This window comes from Petromyzon marinus, unplaced genomic scaffold (genome assembly GCF_048934315.1).
Source record: "Petromyzon marinus isolate PM22_M1 ecotype Great Lakes invasive population unplaced genomic scaffold, UKy_Petmar_22M1.pri1.0 PM_G_Scaffold_41, whole genome shotgun sequence".
Classification (NCBI taxonomy): domain Eukaryota; kingdom Metazoa; phylum Chordata; class Hyperoartia; order Petromyzontiformes; family Petromyzontidae; genus Petromyzon; species Petromyzon marinus.
In genome coordinates, this window is record NW_027422993.1 from 817,550 (window position 1) to 824,953 (window position 7,404).

A 7,404-nucleotide genomic window follows, 5' to 3' on the forward strand; every position below is an offset into this window, starting at 1 on the left:
CTATAACAGTTTATGCACATAGCAGTATATACACACAACAGTACATGCACACAACAGTATATGCACCATAACAGTATATGCACCATAACAGTATATGTACACAACAGTATATGTACACAACAGTATATGTATACAACAGTATATGTATACAACAGTATATGTACACAACAGTATATGTACACAACAGTATATGTATACAAGTATATGCACACAACAGTATATGTACACAACAGTATATGTACACAACAGTATATGTACACAACAGTATATGTATACAACAGTATATGCACACAACAGTATATGTATACAACAGTATATGTACACAACAGTATATGTACACAACAGTATATGCACACAGAGTTAAGAGAGAGTTAAGGGAGAGAGAGGAGAGTGAAGGGAGAGTTAAGAGAGAGTTTAGAGAGAGTTAAGAGAGAGTTAAGGGAGAGAGAGTTAAGAGTGAAGAGGCCACGCTTCGTATTGTGCTCCTGTGTTGTAATCTCTATAAATGTAACATCCACACTTTCATTACATTTATTGCTTTCAAGATTTTACTCGGCAAGAGTAAGTATTCAGCCTCTTTCACACACACACAGGTCGTACTATTTGTGTGTTCATTTATTGTTCTTTACTTTCTAAAGCTTAACAGTTCAGTTTTGAAACACAGCGGTGTTTCTTAGGCGCTGTTCTCAATCCCATCGTTAATGAAAAGCATCGTTTTCATACTTTACAGGGTTCTACTTTGCTTATTGTTCCTGTATTCTTCTGCTCATGTTGTTCATCTCAGTTTACGAATCTCAAACTAGTTGAGATTTATTAGACCGCGTTTCTTGTGTGAGCCAAGTCGAGGCATCTGTTTCTGGCTGTGAGTAGTATAGTGGTGTGTACACCTTGGGGTGCGACAGGGATGTCCTCTGGCTCCCACATTATTTAACATCTACTTTGACCACGTAGTTCGTGAAGCCTTCAATAGCTGTACCGGGGGAATCTCCAATTGGTACAGATATAATGGGAGGCTGATCGATGCCCGGGTGCGGTCAAGGAATGGCTCCCTATTGCTCAGCCACGTTATGTATGCTGATGATTTGGTAATAGCTGCTCAGTCAGAGGAGGAGTTGGAGACACTGCTGCTGAGACTGGAGCGTGCCACTAAGAGGTGGGGCCTTACCATCAGCTCCACCAAAACTAAGCACCTGCCTGGGTATTTTGTACCATCGGACACTCCACCTCCACAACTCCCAATCGGTGATGGGGCAGTTGTGGAGAGAGTGGAGAGTTTCCCATACCTGGGCAGTGTGCTTATGACTGGCTCCAGTTTAACAGCAGAGGTCTCACTCCGAATCAGTCGAGGGGCAATATATTTTCATCGGTTGCGTAACGCTGTGTGGAAGCTACCTGGTCTGTCGCTCCGCACTAAGCTTCAGGTCTTCTCGGCCACGGTCATTCCCTCCCTTCTCTACGCTTGCGAAACGTGGACCCCCCTAATGGAACATCTTCGCCGGTTAGAAACATTTAGGCTGGCCTGCCTACGATCCATCCTGGGTTTAACCAGACTGGATCGTGTGAGGAGCTCACAAATCCTTGAAAGATCTGGGCAAGGTCCCATCGGTGAGCTCCTCCGGCGGGCAAGGCTGCGATGGCTGGGTCATGTAGCCCGCATGCCCAGCCACCGCATGCCGAAACAGCTTTTGTTTGGCCGGATTGAGGGGGCTAAGCGGGCGCGGCACGGGCTAGAGAAGAGATGGAGTGATGTGGTACAGGAGGACGCGGAGCTGAGTGGACGTGCCGATGACTGGTACCAGCGGTGTCAAGATCGGCCTCTGTGGAGGAGGCTCGTGAAGGATGCTACTGGGCAGTTGGAGGTAGTCGCCCTCCAACAACAACGGAGGGCGGAGGAGCGACGCTCAGAACAACAAGCGGAGCGCCGGGTGGCTAAAGCACAGCAGATTGCCACAGTAGGGGGCACAGGTGGTGCATCAGCCAGTCATCTCAGTCAGTCGACCCGTGGCACCTGGGTCTGCCCCGTGACCTCCTGCCAGCGGGCGTTCGACACTTCACGTGGCCTCAGGATGCACATAGCCTGGCACAAGCGCTGTGGTGATGTCACCGCCACTTAGTGGCGAATGGCGGTTGTTGTTGTATCTGTGTGTGTGTACCTGTGTGTGTATCTGTGTGAGTCTCTGTGTGTGTATCTGTGTGTGTATCTGTGTGAGTCTGTGTGTGAGTCTCTGTGTGAGTCTCTGTGTGTGTATCTGTGTGAGTCTCTGTGTGTGTATCTGGAACTTATTTCGCACTGTACGTAACCGAACCTGCCCAGGAGGAGCGGCTGGTATCTGTGGAGCTGTGGGCTGGGTAAATCTGTGAGCAGGAGCGAGAGACAATTAAGCTCCCAAGCATTCACTACGTTATAAACAACATATTTGCACTCATAAGTCGCTTGCCTAATTGCCTCAGCAACTCGGTGTTTCGTATCGAATCTCATCTCAAACAATCGAAGGGCGCCCCCTAAGTGGCAGCTGCCCCTGTGTGGCACAAGGTGGCCCTCCACCGGCCTGCACGTGGCATGATTCTGTCGGTAGGGGGCGATCATTGACGCATCATCTCCCTTGTGGAGTTTCCGGATAATGTTTGGAATTAACCACAATTTTGACCGTGACACCAACATGCAATGACCTGTGCGTTGTGAGTGACACAATACTCTGTTTGACATCCGCCGTGAAGCAGAACAGCGCATAATGTGGTGAATGTTACTGGGGTAGCCAGGTGTGCCTGTCGGATTTGAACTTTGAACCTCTGCAACAAATAGAGAATGCGCTACCATATTCCTGGTTCTTTCGGTAAAGTCACGTAGATAGAAAACAAATTAAACAAAATAAAATATTTTAAAAAATTAATAAAAATAACAAATAAAAATAATACATTTTAAAAAATTAATTGATGATAAGATGCCATGGCTCGACTGACTCAGATGACTGGCCAATGCACCGCCTTTATCCCCCACTACACACACACTGTGTGTGTACGTACACACACAGTGTGTGTGTACATACACACAGTGTGTACGTGTACACATAGTGTGTGTACATGTACACACTGTATACGCAATAATGTCCACGTTGTTGCTGAGTTCACGCACCCAAGGGAGGGGGCAATGGAAAATGAATCTAAATCAACTTAAACGCCATCCCCGCTCTGTGACGTCACCACTCAGCATGACCTCATCGGCATGAAGTGCCAGCGGGAGGTGTACCTCGCTAGTGACGTCATGTAACCAAGGTATTCACACTCCCCTCAACCCCGTCCACAGCGCTCTTGAGCGTGACGTCACCTCCGCTTGGGTCACTGCCGATATCAATCCAGTGCCAATCCTTATTTGGGCAAAGGTACGCCCAGTGACTGGCGGTTCATTAACATAATGTGGTCGTTGAAGCCGTTGAGAGTTTATTGCGACGGGTTCAGCAGCCACGCCCCATCCCTCGACATATGGCCAGTTAACATTAACATAATTTATACAGTTACAGAGCCACTCATTATGGGAGGGGCATGTCTCTTACCCCGGAAGTGACGTCACGTTACCTGCTTACCCGCGTGACGTCGCGAGGTAACAGGAGGCTGCCGATCCACGCTTGCACTGAAATCCGAGGTGAGAAATTCTCATGGTGGTGGTGGTGGTTGTTGTTGTTGTTTACCAAGGTAGAGCCTCTCTCTCTCGTAGGGATGTCAGTTGAGTAGCAGCGAGCATGGGAATCGATGTCCAGGTTGGAACTTTACAACGCGGGGCCTAGCCACGCGGGGCCTTGCCTCCTGCCCTCGCCTGATTGCATTCACTTTAATTATCTCGCTTAAGTTTAATTTGTCTTCACCCGGCTCGCTACTTTGTAACTTTGTTTTATTGTAAATATTCACGCAGTTTTTATTTTTTTCACCAGGCCAAGCCCGCTTGAGCTGCTATACTGCTCTTGTTATCAGAAGCAACCTGCCCACAACAACACAAGGTGAGGCTTTGTCAACGTGTGTGAATGTTTTGACTTAAAACTTTGGTGACTGCAGGAATTAATATTCTTGGTTCTTTCGGTAAAGTCACGTAGATAGAAAATTAAATAAAAATAACAAAAATAAATTGTAAATAAAGCAAAAAAACGTCGTTTTGATCGCAAGACAAGTAGTCTTTATTTAATGTAATTGTATTATCTGTTATTTTTATTTTCTATCTACGTAACGTTACCGAAATCAACAAGAATACGTGTGTCAATGTCTATCGGTCAAAGACGCTAAACGGAGTGACGCGCAAACTCCAAATATACAGCAGGCGTCAGGGTCAGGATCGAACCCACGACTTCCTGTATACCAGGTGAGGTAGTTAACATCTCACCACTGAGAGAGACACGCAAACTCCAGTTAGCCTCGGCTATGTTCGTTGATCCTCAATTACTTGGTGGAGTGAGGAAGCATTCATGCCAAGCAGATGAAGGTGGCCAGGCGTGATTCTAGACACGCCACTGCCTGTTTACCCAGTGACAGCGTACAGTTTGTGTTTGCAGTAACGTCTATTCACTCTGTTGAACACGGAGGTTATAGCGTAACAATAGTTTACTTTTGTTTTCCTCTGGAACTCTTTATAAGAATGGAAACAGGAAGTTAACACAGCACACACATTCAGCTGAAGTCGGAACTGTTCATCCCAGCATTTAAGGACATCTGAGCCTGGATTCGCACCTCTAAGTTGTGATTGAACATTAATTTATGAATTTCTGCATAACACAAATAGTATTGTTTTCAACACCCTTTGCTATGTCAGCTGAATTTAGCTCTCATAAATATTACTTTTGTAGCCAGACAGCCGAAATTGTGTACTCGGGAGTTTTGGGTGAACATTCATTTTGAAGATACGAGGGCTTCCAGGCATGTTTATGACCATTTGCCCTCTCATTGTGTGCCATAACAGCCCGTGTGATGAATTTGGGAAATGTTTTTACTACATCATGAATATAGACGTGTAAGTAACATGTGACTATATATGCATTCCTCTGTGCCTCCATACTGACGTGTAGATGGTGTGGATATTATTTTGTTCTGTCTGCAGCTGACGCTTCCTTTGACGCTTCCTCTGCAGAATTGGTCTGATGGAGCAAATGCACTCAGCGCAGCTCGGTATGACAAGTCAACAATACGACCAGCGTGCATACAGCACGGATCGGACTGGAAATTTGACACGGCACCAGAGAACTCACACAGGAGAGAAACCCTTCAAGTGCAGTGTGTGTGGGAAGGCATTTGCATGGCTATCAATTTTTCAGACCCACCAGAGAACACACACGGGAGCGAAACCCTTCAGGTGCAGTGTGTGTGGGAAGGCGTTTGCACATTCATCAAGTCTGCAAAGACACCAGAGTACACACACGGGAGAGAAACCCTTCAAGTGCAGTGTGTGTGGGAAGGCATTTTCACAGTCAACTGTTCTTAAAAGACACCAGAGAACACACACAGGAGAGAAACCATTCAAGTGCACTGTGTGTGGGAAGGCATTTTCACTGTCATATGTTCTTAAAAAACACCAGAGAACACACACAGGAGAGAAACCCTTCAGGTGCTTTTTGTGCAGGATGATGTTTGCACAGTCATCAAATCTTCAAGTACACGAGAGAACACACACGGGAGAGAAACCCTTCAAGTGCACTCTGTGCGGGAAGGCGTTTTCACAGTCATCAAATCTTAAAGTACACCAGAGAACACACACGGGAGAGAAACCCTTCAGGTGCACTCTGCAGGAGGGCGTTTGCACATTCATAAAATCTTCAAGTACACCAGAGAACACGGAAGCATCTGAAGATCCACAAGGAGTGGAGTCTGAAATCAGCTTGTGAAAGTCAAAGTGCCGCAATAAGCCCATCCCTCATGAAACAAGAACCGGAAGAAAATCCCAGCTTGGACACTTTTGAAGGTATCGAGGTGAAATATGAAGAGGTGAAGGTGAAATATGAAGAGGTGATGGTGAAATGTGAAGAGGTGATGGTGAAGAGCGAAGACGTGAAGGTAAAATGTGAAGGTGAAGATTCAACTCCAAAATGGGACCTTCACATCGTGAAGCAGGAGGAGAATTCTGACTGAGGCAGATTGAGGCAACTCCCAGCAGTTTGTGGAAGTGGAGGTGTGGGTGGACTTCCTCCGAGACAATACAAAGTCAAGTGGAGACCCGGTAGATGTGTAAGCCAGAGACGATGTCGCTCCAATAGATGCACCTTTGTCACAGGCCTTTAATGACAAGAACGTGAAGTTGAACACTTTGTGGGCCCATGGGTTGGGTAGATCTGTAACCATGAGCAAATCATTGTCTTTGAAATAGGTAGCACACTCGGATCATTCATCAGTTACAAGGCATACCACTTAAAAGTTACACGTATAGGAGGAGGTACATTCTCTACAACACGAATTATAGTAGAGGCCACGTGATGTGTCGAAGGCTCTCTGCCAGCTCACAGGACAGACCCAAGTTGCCATGTGCTCAATAAGATGACTGACAGAGGCACCACTGCACCGACTTGGTGTGGCTGACGCTCCGCTCGTCGTGAGCGTCGCTCATCCGCCCTCCGTTGTTACTGGAGGGCGACTGCCTCCAATTGCCCAGCAGCGTGCTTCACGAGCCTCCTCCACAGAGGCCGATCTTGACACCGCTGGTACCGGTCATCGGCAAGTCCACTCAGCTCCACATCCTGTACAGCATCAGTCCATACATCTTTAAGAGGGTTATCGAAATGCCATGCTACAGACAGATGGGCAGATATGAACGAACAGAGCTAATGCATTAACATCTCAACCTTGGAAGGAATGTCTTGACCTGAACTGCATATTGTTTGATTTGAGTTAAGGACAATAAAAAAACCATACAGAGATCGTGCACTCACACCAGTCTGGGTTAGCGCATGAGAGGACCTCCTGTAATACTATGATCTTACCAGAAACGGAGACAAATTGGCATTAATGCAGATTTGAGGCTATGCGGATGGCTTTGAACCCAATGCACCCTTCTTTGGTAATGCACATAATAGAGACATGCTTTGTTCACTTTTCTAAACCCATGCTTTTAAAATAATCTCAAGCAATTTTCTCTGCCAGTCATTGCCTGATCTTATTGCACACAAACACACTCACACACACTCACACACACACACCCACACACAAAGATCCCCCGTACAGCCTTCAAGAGACTGCTGGGGCAAGTGCTGTTGGTGAGCTATAAACGCCGGCACGCACGGCACTCGAGGGGGAGGGTGGCCAACACCGCACCGGGCCACCTTTGTCTCCCCTGATATTTACACACCACACTAGGAAGTAATTCAAGACTACATCAATGTAGGGAAAACCCAGGACTGGTTTAAATATCTGTCACTGTTGTGTGTCATGAGCAGG

At 46.7% G+C, this 7,404-nt stretch overlaps 1 long non-coding RNA gene across 1 annotated transcript; it reads left to right on the forward strand.

Moving 5' to 3' along the window:
- The first annotated feature begins 3,583 nt into the window (after window positions 1-3,583).
- On the forward strand, window positions 3,584-7,098 carry LOC142917099 (uncharacterized). Its single transcript, XR_012936865.1, has 3 exons — window positions 3,584-3,640; window positions 3,927-3,992; window positions 5,111-7,098. It is a non-coding gene; the product is annotated as an uncharacterized LOC142917099 (long non-coding RNA).
- Window positions 7,099-7,404: the final 306 nt, after the last annotated feature.